Raw genomic sequence first — 21423 nt, 5'->3', positions numbered from 1 at the left:
ACATTTTTGGCATCAGACTTTAAATATTGTCTTATTCAATGGGGAATTTTTATTTTTATACCATAGCACCCCCACCCCCCCCACCACACCCCTTGGTAACTATGCTGAATTCATAACCCATGTCAACACCTTTCTATAACAGTTGGTCTCATGTTTGTAACCCTTTTTGTCCCATACTTATAAGCCTTCAAATATGCTCTGTGGTTAAGGTTCAAAGGTCAATATCTTAATGCTGGAGTAATATAGAACCTTGAGATTGATATATGTTACTCTCCAGGTCAAGACCTTTCCAGTGATGCATTTGGTTAAGCACTATGACAAAATTTTATTTTTTCACATTTTGAACAATGTTCCCTAACAGGCTATGGTTTAGAGAGTACTTTGAGGGCTTCAAGTGTGTGTGTGTGTGTGTGTGTGTGTGTGTGTTTTTGTGACATATCTGGAAACAATTTTTTTATAATGACATGGGTATGATATGGGTATTACAAGAGAAGGTGACATATGAGGAAATTACACCATGTTCTCACTTTTTAAAAGGCTTAAAAATCACACAGAATGAGTTTTTGTGAGAAAGTAAAAGTGTGCACAGTTTCCTGTGATGGGTAGGTTTAGGGGTAGGGGTAGTGTAGGGGGATAAAAAACACGGTTTGTACAGTATGAAAACTATTCCACCTATGGAATGTCCCCACAAAGATACTACAACAAACATGCGTGTGTGTGTGTGTGTTCTGACATATATTACATTGTGGGGACCAAATGGCCCCACGATGTAATAAAAACCTGAGATCACCTACATTGTGGGGTCCAGCCAGCGGTCCCCACGAGGGAAATGGATTAATAAACATACTAAAAGATGTTTTTTTGAAAATGTAAAAATGCAGAATGTTTCCTGTGATGGGTAGGTTTAGGGATAGGGGTAGTGTAGGGGGATAGAAAATACAGTTTGTACAGTATAAAAACCATTACACCTATGGAGAGTCCCCACTAAGATAGCTACGCCTGTTTGTGTGTGTGTGTGTGTGTGTGCATGAGTATATGCATGCATGTGAGAGAGAGATTGTGTGTAAGTGTGAGAGAGTTATATACTAGTTTACCATCCAATAAAGCACTGCACACACTTTTTTTGTCTACTTAAATCTAACTAGATGCACTCTGTAGCCTATTTGCTGTGGCAGATATAAATTAGTTGAATGAATGTGTTGGGGTCATCCTGGCATAAAACCCTCCAAAATCATAAAGATACAAAAATTCTCAAACATCCTCATTTAGATCATTATTTACACACACACACACACACACACACACACACACACACACACACACACAGCAGGCCCTGACAGGAGGGAGATAAAGGTACAAATTTCCACACTTTTATTAGCCCCGGGACCCGAACATCCTTTGTGCAATATAAATGTGGTGTACAGTGTGTGGTCAGATATATTTTTAGGGTTTTTTAGGGTTATACATTTTTGTAATATTGTATTTATTTTTTAAGTAGCTTTGGAAGAAAGCATCAGCTAAATAATTAAATAAATTTATATTCTTCACAGAAAATGAGCCAAGGCCAAAGTGTCTGAGTTTTAACAAATAATTAATCATATTATTTTTCTTTTGAAAAAAAATTAAAACGGGTCAAACAGACCCGAACAACATACATAAGTGGCATCACGTTTTTACATGTGGGTAACGTAGCTGCGAGAGGTCATTGATTGACACGTCGGTTGCCCTATCACAGATGCACAGAGATCAAGCAGATTGACAAGAGATTGAGGGGGTCGTGTTCGCTCTTTCAGCCACCCACCATGTAAACTTGTACATCCTCAAAGGTAGGTAATGAATAGGCTTATACGTAGTGATATATACATATACTAACGGAACCTGAATAAAAAAGTTAGTTAGCGCCGTCTACGCCATCATTCGTTAATTATTTATCACCATAAATTTATAGGGATGTGTCCAATGACATGGGGGTTTATTGGGAATTATATTAGCCACCGCATTTAACATTACCTGCAGTTGGCGGCAATATGCTAAACGAGGTCAGAATAATATGATAAATTGAAAACTTTAGGAGCTACAGTAAGAAAAGTGGTAAAATCATTCACACAAAAATACAATGCCTAACGTTAGATGAAAACAGAGATCAACTTGGAGCTGTATGAAACTATGGAGTATAGGTAATTGTTGCATAGAATCTGTAGTTGGGCTGTGCGATATGGACTAAAAGTCATATATAGATATTTTTCCGTGTCTGGATAATTTCATATGTCTATTATTAATGGCCGCGGTAAATCGCTCTCCCACCACTCACTCATACTACAAATCCCACAATGCACTGCAACTGATGACACACAGGTCATCAAAACGAATTGGCGGCTCAAGAGCAGAAATTTATTGTCAATTAAAATAAACTACATCGACATTAACGATATCTCGTGCTGTATCGTGTTTAAAAATGTAAAACACACATGAAGTGTTGATATCTGACACCTGCCTACTGATAATGCTGAAATAGGCCAAATTACAAACTAATAAGGCAGATCCTTTGTCTCTTTGGTTATTAAATCTTTATTGTTTTTTATTCTAGTTTTAAGATGCCACGAGGATCAACAATAACAACATGTGTTGGTTGCAAAGCAGCTATTGGTGTGGCCACCAAGACCTGCAAATATTGCCAATCAGTGCAGCCAAGAAAGCAAAGACTGGCAAAAAAACTTCAGAAATTTGAGGACAGAAAGGAGATGTGGTTAAAAAACCAAAACAAAAACCAAACCACCTCTCATGTTATTGATGAGGCATCTGTCTTGGTATGTGTTTAACGTCTGTAGCCCACAATGTTTAAGACATTTATAATTGCTTATATTTCTGTATATATTACATATCTTTTTTTTAGGTGGAAAAGTTAAACACATTGGGGTACAAGGCCATAGTCTTTATTGGAAAGAAAACCAAAAAGCAGAAAACCTGGTCTGCACAAGTCCTGCAGCCAAAATGGAAGCTGTCAGACCATTCTGGAAAATGCCTTGACAGGATGAAGGCTCTCTTTGAACTGTTAATTAATGGTAAGTGTGTGCGATTATTTAAAATCTTACTCCATAGTCAACATAAAAATAAATAGGACACAGCAATTACAGTTGGGCATTTTCTTGGTACTGCTGTCACAGGGCAAACCACAATGGGCCAAAAATAGCTATTCATCTGTTGCTTCATCAAATTTGGTCTTTGTTTTATCCAATAGGTGTTTCTTTTAGAGCTGCAATAATTAATTGATATTTGAGATTATTAATATATATGTATATATATATATATATATATATATATATATATATATATATATATATATATATATATATATATATATATATCTATATCATCTTTGACTTTGGGAAACACTGGTCAGCATTTTTTTTTAAATTTTCTGATGGTTTATGGCCCAAACACCTAATCGATCCAGTTCATATGAGATAATGAGTCCATAGGGCAGCATTTATAGACAGAAGAATACAAAAGACAAATGTACAGGACGTTTCCTAATGGAGCACAGTCCCTGCTTGGAAAAAAGGGACATTTGTTCTTATTACAGGAGGTGAATACATTTCTCTTTTTGTTCCATTTAGATTGTACTAACCAGCAGCCCACCACCACCAGTCCTCCTCCCATCCAGTCCACCACCACCAGTCCTCCTCCCATCCAGCCCACCACCACCAGTCCTCCTCCCATCCAGTCCACCACCACCAGTCCTCCTCCCATCCAGTCCACCACCACCAGTCCTCCTCCCATCCAGCCCACCACCACCAGTCCTCCTCCCATCCAGTCCACCACCACCAGTCCTCCTCCCATCCAGTCCACCACCACCAGTCCTCCTCCCATCCAGTCCACCACCACCAGTCCTCCTCCCATCCAGTCCACCACCACCAGTCCTCCTCCCATCCAGCCCACCACCACCAGTCCTCCTCCCATCCAGCCCACCACCACCAGTCCTCCTCCCATCCAGTCCACCACCACCAGTCCTCCTCCCATCCAGTCCACCACCACCAGTCCTCCTCCCATCCAGCCCACCACCAGTTCTCCCATCCTACCCATCACTGAACAACCTCAGCAAAAACATGGTAAGTTCTGCTGATTTTTTCAAATAGCATATAAATCATGATTCATTTGCTAGTCGTGTTTCTTTTTCATATGTTGTTTAATCATGGTATACATGATAACCATGTTAAACATTTAATCTGTCTCTCCTTCTTAAACTGAAATAATACTACTAATAAATGGTCATTATAAATAATAATAATAAATAAGGAAATGTATTTAAATTTGAAAAAAAAGTGACTGATTAGTGTGATGTGACTTCTGAGGTGTTATACCAGTATCTACTGTAATATGTAGATCTGGATATCTTGTCTTTCAAATATTACTAAAGGGAAGGGAAGTATAATGTTTCAAAATTCTGACAGGATGATTTACAGATGCTGAAGCAAAAACAAACTACTGGCAAGTGAATTACTGAGGTCGTATCGGCCACAATGTGCCACCAGAACAGCTTCAATCTAAATAGGAACTGATGATGATGGAGAGCACTGTTGCACATCCAAAGTCTTCTGTGGGTGTTTGGTGCCTCATTTTTAGCTGTATATATAATTCACTTCAGTCTACTGTGTATATGGACAAGCTCAGTATGTGCACACACACATGTCTGTAACAATTTCTGTCCTATGCTTTTTTTCTGTTAAGTAAGGGATAATGTATAGCTACGCAGTTGTTATTAGTGTGTTAATACAACCACGCCAGTTTGATCAGTACTTGAATCAGTCTGAAGGGGTTGTATTCGCTATAACAATCGCCTTGCTACACATTATCCTGCTTATTACATGGTTACCTATACCAAATAAATCAATAATTTGTCATTGTAATCAGTTTCTTATTACTCAATTTGTTTATGTGTTTATACGCATATAAATTATGCCCGTGATGATCATACAAACCCCTATTGCAGTGAAGGTCCTATATTCATGAATATACAATGAAGACAAGATATTTAATGTTCAAACTGTAAAAACTGAAAAGCTTTATTGTTTTTTTTGCAAATATTCAGTCATTTTGAATGTCATGGGGCATGGGTATGCCATGTACACTACCACACACCCATGACTTTTGAACTTTGAGCACTGATAACAATCTGGGTGGTCCTTTTCCTCTTTATGCCCAATTATGACACTCACGTGTTTCCACTGAACCTGTGGAACCATGTTCCAAACATTCCCAGTCTTGATCTTGTCCCAGGTTTTATAGGAGTATGTTGCAGGCCTCAAATTCAAAATGAGTTAATATTAGCTAACTAACAATAAAGTTTTTCAGCTTGTCTTTGTAGAGTATTCAGTTTAATATAGGTTGAAAATGATTTGCAAATCGTTTTATTTTCGTTTTACAGTTGACTCAGCCTTGTTGAAATTAGGGTTTGTAAAACACATTGAATCAGATTGACAAAATTTTCATACTTAAATAAAGAAAATACGTAAATAATTCTCATCATTCTGTGAGACACTGTGCTCTGTGAATTGAAGCATTATCTGTCTGGAAGACACATCTCCCATCAATATTGAGGTTATAGGAGAAAGGTAATATGTGTAGGAGGAACTAAATTCATTGTTTTTCCCCTCATCCTCCAGAGTTTTCCTTCAATTACTCTCCTGTGTGTACATCTTGTAGTCTATAAACCTTGGTAGAGCGAAGAAGTGACCATACAGCATATGGTTAAACAATATCCATGTATTTCAATGAGTGCCCTGCAAAAGATTACAATCAATACCTTTCCAATTGTAATGTGATATTATATATTTGTTATTTGAATAAAGGTATTTAGACCAGTATTTATTGTAATAACAGCTCTTCACAGATACATTTCCTTAATCTCAACAGATACGTCTACAAGCAATAAAAAGAAGAAGAAGAAGAGTTCTGCAGCCTCAGACATGAAATTGAGGGGGAAAAAATCACCCAGAGGTTATAAAGCTTTCCTAGATGTACATTTCTCCATTTCAAATCAGACTTCAAATACAGTGATTATTTTGCCTTAGCCAGATATAATTAAGTCATAAATACATTATGTGTTGCCTGTCAAAATTATTTTTTAATTAATTGATGAAGATGTATGAGGTCAAACTCATGTACTGTTTTTTGCTCTTTCAGAATGTAACCATGGAATCCCAGAAGGGGACTCTTTCTATCCTGTGAAGAGGGTGATCCGCTGCAAAATGCAGAAGGTTAGCTTCACAATAATTAAAAGTCGCAAATGTACTCTGTGGAATTGCAGCACCTCAACTGGAAACCACTTAACCCCCTAACTTTCATTTTTTTTCAGGGGATCCAAATGAAGTTGGTGGAATGGGAGCCCTGTTCACTTTGGTATGTACAATTTATGATAGTTTTGATTGGAATAGCCTAATTCTTAGTACTTTAAAACTTAAAGTAATAGCTTTGGCTTGTGTTTGTGGGTGGCTGTGGCTCAGTGTGTGAAGTGTCCTTGGGCACTCTTCGAGAGAGTTCCACATCTAATGCTGGCTATTTTTTAATGCAAGCATGTCAGCCATTCACAGGAGTGGGTGTTTACAATGAGGTATCACAGCAGTCACACCCCTTCAAACAGAGCGTTCAAATCAGAGATTAAAATCGTAGTCAGGATACGTTTTTAAATGAGACTGGGTTGCAATTACATTAACTGCTCAGTGGTTAGAGCATGGCACTAGCAATTCCAAGGTCATGGGTTCGATCCCAGGGATTGCACATACTCTGATACAGATGTATAGTATAATGCAATGTAAGTCACTTTGGATAAAAGCATCTGACAAATGCATAAATGTAAATGTAACTGCAAGTTCATAGATTATTGACTACATATGGAGGACAAAATCTTAAAAAATTAATAAATAAATGTTAATGAAAAATAAATACACTACCATTCAAAAGTCTGGGGTGAGTAATACTTTTTTAAAGAAACTAAATAATAATAACTTACTTTTATAATTTAATTTAATTTAATTTAATTGAAGGATACATTCTATTGATTTAAACTAAACATTTAGTGATGGTTTAGCTTAAGCCAGGACTAGACCTTAGTTTAATTAGGAAATATAAATAGTTTTGACAAACATGAAATCAGGCTAATTACTTTTTAATTTTTGAACTAAAAAAAACATAATAACCTCAGTATAAGTAACATAAGGGCACCCCAGTATAAATTCATTATTATAAAATAATAAAAAAAATACTACCATGGGACAAACCTGACTGCCATAATTGAGAGACATATGTTAGACATAATCACTAATTTATTCTGAACAAGGATTTCCTTTTTTTTTTTTTTTTTTACATTGCATTTTAATTAGATGTTGACATTGTGATGATAAAGTAACACACATTGGTTAAAGGCATTTACAAAAGTCCAAAGGCTTGGGATGTCTTTCATGACCAAATTTTCAAGGCTATTATTGTGCAGCAAATTGCAGAGGTCTTTTACAGTGGATACCTTCAGAGCAGAGGTACAGTACAGTCCAAAAGTTTGGAATAATTTCGATCACAGGATATATATATATATAATATCAGCATATTAGAATGATTTCTGAAGGATCATGTGACACTGAAGACTGGAGTAATGATGCTGAAAATTCAGCTTTGATCACAGGAATAAATTACTTTGTGAAATATATTCAAATAGAAAAAAGTTATTTTAAATTGTAATAATATTTCACAATATTACTGTTTTTTACTGTATTTTTAATTAAATAAATGTAGCCTTGGTGAGCAGACGAAACTTCTTTTAATAACATTAAAAATCTTAGTGGTTCCAAACTTTTGGACTGTACTGTATATGATTTCAAATAAACAGCTAAACTGTAGGTAATGCTTATTCAAACCTTAACAGAAATATTACCATAGGCAGGTAAGTTTATAAACCTACGAATGAAGGGGTGGCCTGCTGTTCCTCATTGCTCTTAACCTTGTTATGTTTGTTTTGAATTCATGGCTGATGTAAAAACCTAAATTAACAATAATAATCATAACAAACAATTTGTATTACAGTGGGAAAACTTGGCCGCCACAGTGGGTGACGGAGGAGAACACCACTAATTAAGGAAATGTTCAATCCCATTGTTTTGTTCCATAAGCTATGTGTATGTTGTTTACATTATATTAAAAGAATTTAAAAGCCTGAAAGACTCCCACTTTGTAGCAAACCAGAGAACACATGCTGTATTTGCAAAAGCTTGTCAGATCATCTCTCTCCTTCACACTGTAGGGGAAGTACAGTTTAAGACCCTTGACCAGATATGTTGAATGAAGACCCGGAGTCAGAGATGCAATCAATTGAAGAAATTTTACTGAAGAATAGTTTGCAGTTTCAATCAGCAGAAGTCAGCTTCAGTCTCTCAAGGAGTTTGTAGGCTGCTTTGCATACAACATTTTCACACAGCAGTTTCAGGATCTCCTACTACGTCATGGATAGGGTAAAGATTATTCTGATTGGTTAAGAAGAAGCCAAACATATGGACAGAGAGTCAGAATCATATCTCCATTCGTCACGATGACGTCCTGACCTGGAGTCAGCTGGTCTACAGCTAAAAGGCCACTGTTGGACCTGCACAACACATCACACTAACATAGACTCCCCAAGGTTGAAGTCAGACCAGTCTTCAACTTATCAAAAGAAAGTTCCAAAACAATTCTCACTGCATGTTCAGTTCACAAGAATAGGGAGACATTTTAAACTAAGGGACTTAGTGATGTACATACAATATTCAAAATCATGAAAAGGAAAAATAAATGTTAATTAACTAAAAAAATATATAATGATAATAAAATTATATTATATTGTATAATAATAATAATATTATTATATTATATTGAAGCGGCAATTCCAGACTCCAGCCTTCAACACACAGGTAGGTAGATAGATTTAAATTAAAAATTAATTACAATTTAAATTAAAGTTTCACATTATTCTGCAACAGAATAAAAAATCTTTGCAACAACGCACAAGCGAGTGAATATTATGAAAATAAAATATATATTTCTCGCTAAAAATGTAATCAAACCTTGTTTTGATGCAGAAAATAAAAATATTGTCCATAGCAACCAAAACGTATCAGTTTCACATTATTCTGGCGAGATCAGATAAATCTTTGCAACAACGCGCAAGCGAGTGATTATGTACATTCACTGAGTAATTATTATGAAAATAGAATATATATTTCTCGCTAAAAATGTAATCAAACCTTATTTTGATGCAGAAACTAACTCAAAATATTGTTCATAGCAAAACGTAGCAGTTTCACATTATTCTGGCGAGATCTGAAAAATCTTTGCAACAACGCGCAAGCGAGTGATTATGTACATTCACTGAGTGAATATTATGAAAATAAAATATATATTTCTCGCTAAAAATGTAATCAAACCTTATTTTGATGCAAAAAATAAAAATAATGTCCATAGCAACCAAAACGTAGCAGTTTCACATTATTCTGGCGAGATCAGATAAATCTTTGCAACAACGCGCAAGCGAGTGATTATGTACATTCACTGAGTGAATATTATGAAAATAAAATATATATTTCTCGCTAAAAATGTAATCAAAACTTATTTTTATGCAGAAACTAACTCAAAATATTGTTTTTTTTCACTAAAAAGTAGAGAAACGTCCGCCATGTTTTTTGTTCTCACGGCCGGGCTCTCTAAAGTCACGTGACTTGGACGCAAAACAATAGACAAAAAAAATGTAACAGTCATACAATTTAAGGGCCATTATTGTAACCCCTCTACGTTTTGCACTTTGGACCAACGTACTCAGAATACGTTTTTATATGAGACTGGGTTGTTATAACACATAACATGTGCATTGCATTTCAGTAAGTTATTTCATTTTCTATTGCAATAGTTAACTCATTACGCTGTTGCAACGTGCAAGTTTATGCTTCCTTGCATCCTGTACAAGAATTAACGTATTGCTCATGCATTGAAGAGATACATAACTCGTGTTGCGATGAATGAGTTAACTCCCCCTTTATACATTGAAGAGATAACGCATAACATGTGCAATGCACTTCAGTAAGTTATTCCGTTTCGCTGCGAAGAGAGAACACTAGGTGTTTGTTGCACTGCGTTGCATACAAGAACTCTTTCTTTTGTGCATTGACGAAAAAACAAATAATATTGTTTTGCAATGCATCAAGAACTGTTTAATTGCATTGCTTACAATACTTAATACAATACAATACAATACTAATTGCATTGCAGATACTTGATCCGTAGTGCATTGAAGAGGAAAACAAAACATATATGCTTGTTGCATCACAATACATATAAGAACTGTTTCATTGCATTGCATACAATAATTAGCTTATTTTTTATTGTGCACAGAAGAAATGTATAGAACATGCTGTTTGCATTGCAAAGAGCTAACACTGCTAACATTGAGAGCTAACATTGCATACAATAGTTAACTTATTACGCTGTGCATAGAAGAAATTAATATAACATATGTGCTCTTGCATATTGCAACATATAAGATATACACTGTTTTCTTGCATCCTATACAAGAACAAATATTGAAGAGATGCATAACTCGTTGTTTTGCGAAGAGCTTTGAGTTATAACACATAACATGTGCATTGCATTTCAGTAAGTTATTTCATTTTCTATTGCAATAGTTAACTCATTACGCTGTTGCAACGTGCAAGTTTATGCTTCCTTGCATCCTGTACAAGAATTAACGTATTGTTAATGCATGGAAGAGATACATAACTCGTGTTGCGATGAATGAGTTAACTCACCCTTTATACATTGAAGAGATAACGCATAACATGTGCAATGCATTTCATAAGTTATTCCGTTTCGCTGCGAAGAGACAACACTAGGTGTTTGTTGCACTGCGTTGCATACAAGAACTCTTTCTTTTGTGCATTGACGAAAAAACATATTACATTGTTTTGCAACGCATGAAGATTTGTCTAACTGCATTGCTTACAATCGTTACCTTGTGCATAGAGGAAATTAATATAACATATGTGCTCTTGCATTGCAACATGTATGATATAAACGAACGTATTGTTCATGCATTGAAGATATAACACATAACTTGTGTTGCGATGAATTAAGTAGCTCATCCATTATGCATTGAAGAGATAACAAATAACGTGTATTTCATTGCAGTAACTTGATCCGTTGTGCAGTGATTTTATAACACATGCAAGGTGCTTGTTGCACTGCATAACATTTGCATTGCAGTTTTATTCCATTTTCTATTGCGTTAGTTAACTCAATAAGCTGTTTCCTTGCATCCTATATAAGAACAAATATTGAAGAGATGCATAACTCGTTGTTTTGCGAAGAGCTTTGAGTTATAACACATAACATGTGCATTGCCTTTCAGCAAGTTATTTCATTTTCTATTGCAATAGTTAACTCATTACGCTGTTGCAAAGTGCAAGTTTATGCTTCCTTGCATCCTGTACAAGAATTAACGTATTGCTCATGCATTGAAGAGATACATAACTCGTGTTGCGATGAATGAGTTAACTCCCCCTTTATACATTGAAGAGATAACGCATAACATGTGCAATGCACTTCAGTAAGTTATTCCGTTTCGCTGCGAAGAGAGAACACTAGGTGTTTGTTGCACTGCGTTGCATACAAGAACTCTTTCTTTTGTGCATTGACGAAAAAAAAAAAAAAACCTTGTTTTGCAATCCATCAAGATCTGTTTAATTGCATTGCTTACAATAATTAATGCAATACAATACAATACTAATTGCATTGCAGATACTTGATCCGTAGTGCATTGAAGAGGAAAACAAAACATATATGCTGTTGCATCACAATACATATAAGAACTGTTTCATTGCATTGCATACAATAATTAACGTACTCGGTTACTAACGTAACCTCGGTTCCCTGAGATACGGAACGAGTACTGCGTATGGGGAAAGGTCTCCCTTTTTCCCCGCTGCTGAAGCCTTTTTCAATAACGCAGTGTAACTGCACCGTCATTGGTTCACTCATAGACAAGTTGTTGAACCAATGGCGGCGCGGCATAGCTGCGCGGCCTATGGCGACAAAGCGCGCGAATATTCCCGCCGAAATGGGCGGGGTATAGGGCTATATAAGCAGGCGTTTCGCCATAGGATTTCAGTGTCAATCGACTGAAGCGACGACCCTGAGCCGCAGCCTCGTGGCACGGCAAGTGACGCAGTACTCGTTCCGTATCTCAGGGAACCGAGGTTACGTTAGTAACCGAGTACGTTCCCTTTCGATACTTCACTCGTACTGCGTATGGGGAACGAATTCAACCACGCCGTGCCACGGCTGGGAACGATATAGCTTGCATTTGGCCACCCAGAGGGGGGCAAAAAGGACAAGCGGAGGCAAAGCCTAACCGAACCCATGGTTACACTGAAGGAAGATACTTCCTATGGTGGCGTGAAGCGGGACCTGTTGGAAGCCGCTAATCACACCGACAGGACCCGAGCTTGTAAGGTCGGGACATCGAGGTGATAGAACCTGACAAAGGTGGACGGCGAAGACCAGCCGGCCGCCTCACAGATGTCTTGGATGGAAACTCCGTTGGACCAAGCCCACGAGGAAGCCATTCCTCTAGTGGAGTGGGCCCTGACTCCTATGGGGCAATTAGTGCCCAGTGAGGAGTAGCACAGGTTAATAGCATCCACTATCCAACGGGAAATGCGTTGTTTCGAGACCGGAGACCCTTTGGTGCGGCCGCCAAAACAAACAAAGAGCTGATCCGACAGTCTGAAAGACTGTGATCGGTCTATGTAGGTCCTCAATGCCCTGACTGGGCAGAGTAGCTGCAGCTCTGGTTCGTCCGCCGAGGGAGGAAGAGCAGAGAGCGAGATGACCTGAGCTCTAAACGGAGTTGAGAGCACTTTAGGGACGTAGCCATGCCTAGGTTTCAGAACGACCTTAGAGTCACCAGGCCCGAATTCGAGGCATGCAGGGTTCACAGAGAGGGCCTGCAAATCGCCAACACGCTTTACCGATGCTAGTGCTAGTAGCAGAGCGGTTTTTAGTGTTAGGGGCCTGAGGTCGGCTGAACCCATTGGTTCAAATGGGGCTCCTTTCAAGGCCCTGAGGACCAACGAGAGGTCCCAGGAGGGAATAGTGAGAGGGCGAGGAGGATTCAAACGCCTAGCACCTCTCAAAAAACGGATCACGAGCCCGTTTCGTCCCACCGATTGGCCAGCAATAGGAGCGTGGAACGCTGCAATGGCTGCTACGTAAACCTTAAGCGTGGAAGGGGAGCGCCCCATTTCCAAGCGTTCTTGGAGGAAAGACAGTATGGAAGATACGTCACTCTCCACAGGGTCTATGTTGCGTGTTGAACACCAATCAACAAAGACTGACCACTTCTGGTCGTAGAGGCGCCTCGTAGATGGGGCTCTAGCCTGAGAAATGGTATTTAGGACGTCCTCGGGGAGGCTAGTCGGCTCCCATCGAGGGACCAGAGGTGCAGAGCCCAGAGCTGCGGCTGTGGGTGCCAGATTGTTCTGTTTGCCTGAGAGAGGAGGTCCCGTCTCAGGGGAATCGGCCACGGGGCTCTTAGAGAGAGCCTGAATAGCTCTGAGGACCAAACCTGGTTCCTCCAGAGCGGGGCCACCAGAAGGACTCTGTGCTGGTCTTCTCTGATACGCCTGATGACCTGGGGGATCAGTGCGATCGGAGGGAAAGCATAAAGGAGCGTGCTGGGCCATGTGTGGGCCAGAGCATCTACTTCCTTCGAGAAAAATGTTGGGCAATGAGAGTTGTCTTCTGAGGCGAAGAGGTCTACCTCTGCCTTCCCGAAGAACTCCCAGATCGTGAGGACCACTTGGGGGTGGAGCATCCACTCGTCGGAGGGGATGTTGCTCCGTGACAACATGTCCGCACCCAGATTGTTCCTGCCAGGAACATGAGTCGCTCTGAGCGACTGAAGCCTCGGAAGAGCCCATTCCAGCAGTCGTTTCGCCAGAGCGCATAAGCGGCTGGACGAAAGACCGCCTTGGTGGTTCAGGTATGACACCACCGTCATACTGTCTGACCGAACTAGAACATGACGTCCCGTCAAGTAAGCCTGAAAGAACTGAAGGGCTTTCATCACTGCTAGCATCTCTAGACAGTTGATGTGTAGATGGCTTTCCTCGTGGCTCCACGAGCCGAAGGCCGGTCTGCCCTCGCACACAGCGCCCCAGCCCAAGTTGGAGGCGTCTGTTGAGAGCACCGTCCTCCGTGAGACCGCCTGTAAGGGGACTCCGCGTTGGAACCATACTGGATCCATCCAAGGTTTCAGGGCTAGAAGACAGGCCCGATTGACCTTGAGACATAGGCGGCCGTGCCGCCATGCGCTGGGAGGAACCCGGAACTTCAACCAGTACTGAAGAGGCCGCATCCGAAGAAGGCCTAGCTGCAGCACCGGGGAGGCGGAAGCCATCAGCCCTAGCAGCCTCTGGAAAAACTTCAGAGGGAGATAGGCTTTGTTCGTGACAGATGCCGTGAGCTGCTGAATTGCCAGGGCGCGCTCTGGCGAGACTACTGCCGTCATACGGACCGAGTCGAAAACTGCTCCCAGAAACGAAATTCGTTGAGTGGGGCATAGCGAGCTCTTGGCTAAGTTGACCCTGAGACCCAGGCATTGTAGATGGCTGAGGAGCACGGATCTGTGGCGTTCCAGCTCGTCTCGCGAACGGGCTAAGATGAGCCAGTCGTCGAGGTAATTCAGAACCCGGATTCCCATCTGTCTCAGAGGGGAAAGCGCCGCGTCCATGCACTTGGTGAAAGTGCGGGGAGCCAGAGACAGCCCGAAGGGCAGGACCGTATATTGGTATGCCACCCCTTCGTATGCGAATCTCAAGAATCGTCTGTGACGGGGGGCTATCTGGATGTGAAAATACGCATCCTTCAGGTCCAGCGAGCAGAACCAGTCCTCGGGGCAAATGTGCGCGAGGATCTGCTTCAGCGTCAGCATTTTGAACTTCCGTCTCATGAGGGAGTGATTCAAAAGCCTGAGGTCTAGGATGGGTCTGAGACCGCCATCCTTTTTGGGGACCAGAAAGTAGCGGCTGTAAAAGCCTGTCTCGCTCTCTGACGGAGGAACCATTTCCACAGCTCCTTTTTCCAGCAACGACATGACTTCGGCCCGGAGGACATGAGCGTCGTCCGGATTGACCGATGTTTGAAGCACCCCGGCGAAGCGGGGGGCCGTCGTGCAAACTGGAGCGAGTAGCCCTGGTTTACGATCCCCATGACCCATTCTGACACATCGGGGATGGCCTGCCAGGCCTCGGCCCGAGTGGCTAGGGGTTGAATAATGTTGGGTGACAGACCGCCGTTGAGAGGGTCGTACACCGCGAGGGGTGGAAGAGGAAATTTGCTCTTTTTGTGATGAGGTAAAAATTTGTCCGCCGTGAAAACGGCGTTTGGAGTGGGCGCAACAGGTGTGGGCCCAGCTGTCACTTGGAGTATGTTTCCCACGCCCGGAAATAAACGAGGCGGAGGGGAAATTACCCGTGGGAGCTTTTGGGGTGGTCCGGTCGTAACGGGACGGTCCCCCATCCTCTTCCTGTCCGACGAATCAGGACGACTTCGGAGGCACCGGGTCCAGCACAATCCTGGGCCGGGGTCCCTGGCGCCTCGGGAAGGGAGGGCGCTTCGCAGGGCGCGAGCGCTGGCGATGCTCCTGGGGCGGCGCTGCCTGTGTTGCAGGTGGGGCTGGTTTGTTCTGCTGAGCCGGCGCAGTCCTGGGGCGGCTAGACGCAGAAGCGGAGCTGGAGCGCTTAGGCAAGAAATGCCTCATAGCCTGAGACGATTTCTGCGCGGCAGTAAAGCGCTCAGTGAAGCCATCCACTGCAGGCCCGAAGAGACCAGAAGGCGAGACCGGGGCGTCTAAGAAGGCCGTCTTGTCTAGGTCTTTGATCTCCGTTAGGTTGAGCCACAGGTGGCGCTCCAACACGACCAGGCTGGCCATGGAACGACCGATGGCCTGGGCCGTAGCCTTCGTAGCTCGCAGGGCAAGATCCGTGGCGCTGCGGAGATCTTTGAAGGCTGGCGCGTCGATTCCAGACTCATCCAGAGAGCGGAGGAGTTTGGCCTGGAATGCTTGAAATATGGCCATGGTGTGGAGCGCAGAGGCAGCTTGGCCCGCCGAGGTGTAAGCCCGTCCAGCCAGAGTAGAGGTGGTCCGACAGGGCTTGGAAGGAAGGGCCCTCTTCGTCTTCCAACCCACAGCCGCGGGAGGACAGAGGTGAGCAGCCACCGCTTCATCTAGGGGTGGCAAGCGCTCGTATCCCTTCTCCTCGGCGCCGTCGACGGCGGTGAGGGCGGAGCGGTGCGTAGTGTGGAGGCGGGCAGAGTAAGGAGCGCGCCACGACTTCGTCAGCTCTTCGTGGACCTCAGGAAAGAAGGGCGCTGAACGCTGGCGAGGTGCTTGGCGGCGGCCTGGCAGAAACCATTCGTCCAGGCGGCTGCGAGACGGCTCCTCTGGAGGGGCCCACTCGAGGTCCAGCTCTTCAACGGCTCTAGACAGGATGCGGAAGAGCTCGGCATCCATGCCCTGGCCATGCTCGATGGGTTCCAAGGGAGGCGGTGGAGCGGGGTCTTCCGGCTCGCCAGCCCATCCTTCCGCTTCGGAAGCCGCAAGAGACATGGAGTCGTCTTGTTCGTCGTCTGTTCCCCCGAATGAGACGAGGTCACTCGCTTCTGCGGAGGGACGCTGCTCAGGGCGAGAGAACAGAACTGGAGAGAGTTCCCTGGGAGGAGAGGGCGAGGCACGCGGGGGCTGGGCCGGCGTGAGCTCGCTCAACTCCTGGCGCTGAGTCGCTCTACCCCGCTGTCTTTTCCTCGCCGGACCGCGGGAGGAAGGAGACGGGAGGGCGCGAGCGGCGAGATCGCCCTCAGTGAAGAAGGCGACCCGCGAGCGCAGGGAAGCGAGACTCATACACTCGCAGTGCGGGCATGAGTCTCCAGCGAGCGCGCCGTCTGCGTGGGGCTTGCCCAGGCAAGCGACACACTCGCTGTGTCCATCGTCGTCGTGCAGGGGGCCCTGCAAGTACCACATGAGTGGCGGGGCATCGTGAGACGCCGCTGCCGTGAAAACGGCAATTGGGTGGCTCTTTTAGAGCGGCGAGGGCCGCGGAAGCTCTTAAAGCGGTGAAAACCGCTGGAAATCGCTCTTTTAGAGCGGCGTTTAAGCCGCGGATGAAGCTCTCAGGCGGCGCGCCGGATGGCGGCAGGGGACGCACAGGAAGCGGCCGGAAGCGGGAAGCGGGAGGCGGCGGCTCGGCGACGGCGCTAGAAGCTGCAGTCCGCGAGGGCGCCGGCGCTTTCTTCCACCGGCGAGTCCAGGCGAGTCCGCTGCGGGAGCCTCTTCAGACGGCGGCGAGAGCAGAAGGCGGCGAGCTTCTTCGGCTTCAGGCGGAGATCAGCGAAGAGAAGTAGATGTCGTCGCTGAAGGAGAAAACACTGAAATCCTATGGCGAAACGCCTGCTTATATAGCCCTATACCCCGCCCATTTCGGCGGGAATATTCGCGCGCTTTGTCGCCATAGGCCGCGCAGCTATGCCGCGCCGCCATTGGTTCAACAACTTGTCTATGAGTGAACCAATGACGGTGCAGTTACACTGCGTTATTGAAAAAGGCTTCAGCAGCGGGGAAAAAGGGAGACCTTTCCCCATACGCAGTACGAGTGAAGTATCGAAAGGGAACTTATTTTTTATTGTGCACAGAAGAAATGTATAGAACATGCTGTTTGCATTGCAAAGAGCTAACACTGCTAACATTGAGAGCTAACATTGCTTACAATAGTTAACTTATTACGCTGTGCATAGAAGAAATTAATATAACATATGTGCTCTTGCATATTGCAACATATAAGATATACACTGTTTTCTTGCATCCTATAGAAGAACAAATATTGAAGAGATGCATAACTCGTTGTTTTGCGAAGAGCTTTGAGTTATAACACATAACATGTGCATTGCATTTCAGTAAGTTATTTCATTTTCTATTGCAATAGTTAACTCATTACGCTGTTGCAACGTGCAAGTTTATGCTTCCTTGCATCCTGTACAAGAACTAACGTATTGCTCATGCATGGAAGAGATACATGACTCGTGTAGCGATGAATGAGTTAACTTACCCTTTATACATTGAAGAGATAACGCATAACATGTGCAATGCATTTCAGTAAGTTATTCCGTTTCGCTGCGAAGAGAGAACACTAGGTGTTTGTTGCACTGCGTTGCATACAAGAACTCTTTCTTTTGTGCATTGACGAAAAACCAAATAATATTGTTTTGCAATGCATCAAGAACTGTTTAATTGCATTGCTTACAATACTTAATACAATACAATACAATACTAATTGCATTGCAGATACTTGATCCGTAGTGCACTGAAGAGGAAAACAAAACATATATGCTGTTGCATCACAATAAATATAAGAACTGTTTCATTGCATTGCATACAATAATTAACTTATTTTTTATTGTGCACAGAAGAAATGTATAGAACATGCTGTTTGCATTGCAATGAGCTAACACTGCTACCATTGAGAGCTAACATTGCATACAATAGTTAACCTATTACGATGTGCATAGAAGAAATTAATATAACATATGTCCCCTATCATATTGCAACATGTAAGATATACACTGTTTCCTTGCATCCTATATAAGAACAAATATTGAAGAGATGCATAACTCGTTGTTTTGCGAAGAGCTTTGAGTTATAACACATAACATGTGCATTGCATTTCAGTAAGTTATTTCATTTTCTATTGCAATAGTTAACTCATTACGCTGTTGCAACGTGCAAGTTTATGCTTCCTTGCATCCTGTACAAGAACTAACGTATTGCTCATGCATGGAAGAGATACATAACTCGTGTTGCGATGAATGAGTTAACTCACCCTTTATACATTGAAGAGATAACGCATAACATGTGCAATGCATTTCATAAGTTATTCCGTTTCGCTGCGAAGGGAGAACACTAGGTGTTTGTTGCACTGCGTTGCATACAAGAACTCTTTCTTTTGTGCATTGACGAAAAACCAAATAATATTGTTTTGCAATGCATCAAGAACTGTTTAATTGCATTGCTTACAATACTTAATACAATACAATACAATACTAATTGCATTGCAGATACTTGATCCGTAGTGCATTGAAGAGGAAAACAAAACATATATGCTTGTTGCATCACAATACATATAAGAACTGTTTCATTGCATTGCATACAATAATTAACTTATTTTTTATTGTGCACAGAAGAAATGTATAGAACATGCTGTTTGCATTGCAAAGAGCTAACACTGCTAACATTGAGAGCTAACATTGCATACAATAGTTAACTTATTACGCTGTGCATAGAAGAAATTAATATAACATATGTGCTCTTGCATATTGCAACATATAAGATATACACTGTTTTCTTGCATCCTATACAAGAACAAATATTGAAGAGATGCATAACTCGTTGTTTTGCGAAGAGCTTTGAGTTATAACACATAACATGTGCATTGCATTTCAGTAAGTTATTTCATTTTCTATTGCAATAGTTAACTCATTACGCTGTTGCAACGTGCAAGTTTATGCTTCCTTGCATCCTGTACAAGAATTAACGTATTGCTCATGCATTGAAGAGATACATAACTCGTGTTGCGATGAATGAGTTAACTCCCCCTTTATACATTGAAGAGATAACGCATAACATGTGCAATGCACTTCAGTAAGTTATTCCGTTTCGCTGCGAAGAGAGAACACTAGGTGTTTGTTGCACTGCGTTGCATACAAGAACTCTTTCTTTTGTGCATTGACGAAAAAACAAATAATATTGTTTTGCAATGCATCAAGAACTGTTTAATTGCATTGCTTACAATACTTAATACAATACAATACAATACTAATTGCATTGCAGATACTTGATCCGTAGTGCACTGAAGAGGAAAACAAAACATATATGCTGTTGCATCACAATACATATAAGAACTGTTTAATTGCATTGCATACAATAATTAACTTATTTTTTATTGTGCACAGAAGAAATGTATAGAACATGCTGTTTGCACTGCAAAGAGCTAACACTGCTAACATTGAGAGCTAACATTGCATACAATAGTTAACCTATTACGCTGTGCATAGAAGAAATTAATATAACATATGTCCCCTATCATATTGCAACATATAAGATATACACTGTTTCCTTGCATCCTATACAAGAACAAATATTGAAGAGATGCATAACTCGTTGTTTTACGAAGAGCTTTGAGTTATAACATATAACATGTGCATTGCATTTCAGTAAGTTATTTCATTTTCTATTGCAATAGTTAACTCATTACGCTGTTGCAACGTGCAAGTTTATGCTTCCTTGCATCCTGTACAAGAACTAACGTATTGCTCATGCATGGAAGAGATACATAACTCGTGTTGCGATGAATGAGTTAACTCACCCTTTATACATTGAAGAGATAACGCATAACATGTGCAATGCATTTCATAAGTTATTCCGTTTCGCTGCGAAGAGAGAACACTAGGTGTTTGTTGCACTGCGTTGCATACAAGAACTCTTTCTTTTGTGCATTGACGAAAAAACATATTACATTGTTTTGCAACGCATGAAGATTTGTCTAACTGCATTGCTTACAATCGTTACCTTGTGCATAGAGGAAATTAATATAACATATGTGCTCTTGCATTGCAACATGTATGATATAAACGAACGTATTGTTCATGCATTGAAGATATAACACATAACTTGTGTTGCGATGAATTAAGTAACTCATCCATTATGCATTGAAGAGATAACAAATAACGTGTATTTCATTGCAGTAACTTGATCCGTTGTGCAGTGATTTTATAACACATGCAAGGTGCTTGTTGCACTGCATAACATTTGCATTGCAGTTTTATTCCATTTTCTATTGCGTTAGTTAACTCAATAAGCTGTTTCCTTGCATCCTATATAAGAACAAATATTGAAGAGATGCATAACTCGTTGTTTTGCGAAGAGCTTTGAGTTATAACACATAACATGTGCATTGCCTTTCAGCAAGTTATTTCATTTTCTATTGCAATAGTTAACTCATTACGCTGTTGCAAAGTGCAAGTTTATGCTTCCTTGCATCCTGTACAAGAATTAACGTATTGCTCATGCATTGAAGAGATACATAACTCGTGTTGCGATGAATGAGTTAACTCCCCCTTTATACATTGAAGAGATAACGCATAACATGTGCAATGCACTTCAGTAAGTTATTCCGTTTCGCTGCGAAGAGAGAACACTAGGTGTTTGTTGCACTGCGTTGCATACAAGAACTCTTTCTTTTGTGCATTGACGAAAAAAAAAAATAACATTGTTTTGCAATCCATCAAGAACTGTTTAATTGC

This window comes from Chanodichthys erythropterus, chromosome 19 (assembly GCF_024489055.1).
Source record: "Chanodichthys erythropterus isolate Z2021 chromosome 19, ASM2448905v1, whole genome shotgun sequence".
In the NCBI taxonomy this organism is placed as follows: domain Eukaryota; kingdom Metazoa; phylum Chordata; class Actinopteri; order Cypriniformes; family Xenocyprididae; genus Chanodichthys; species Chanodichthys erythropterus.
Note: the sequence above shows the minus strand (reverse complement) of the source record.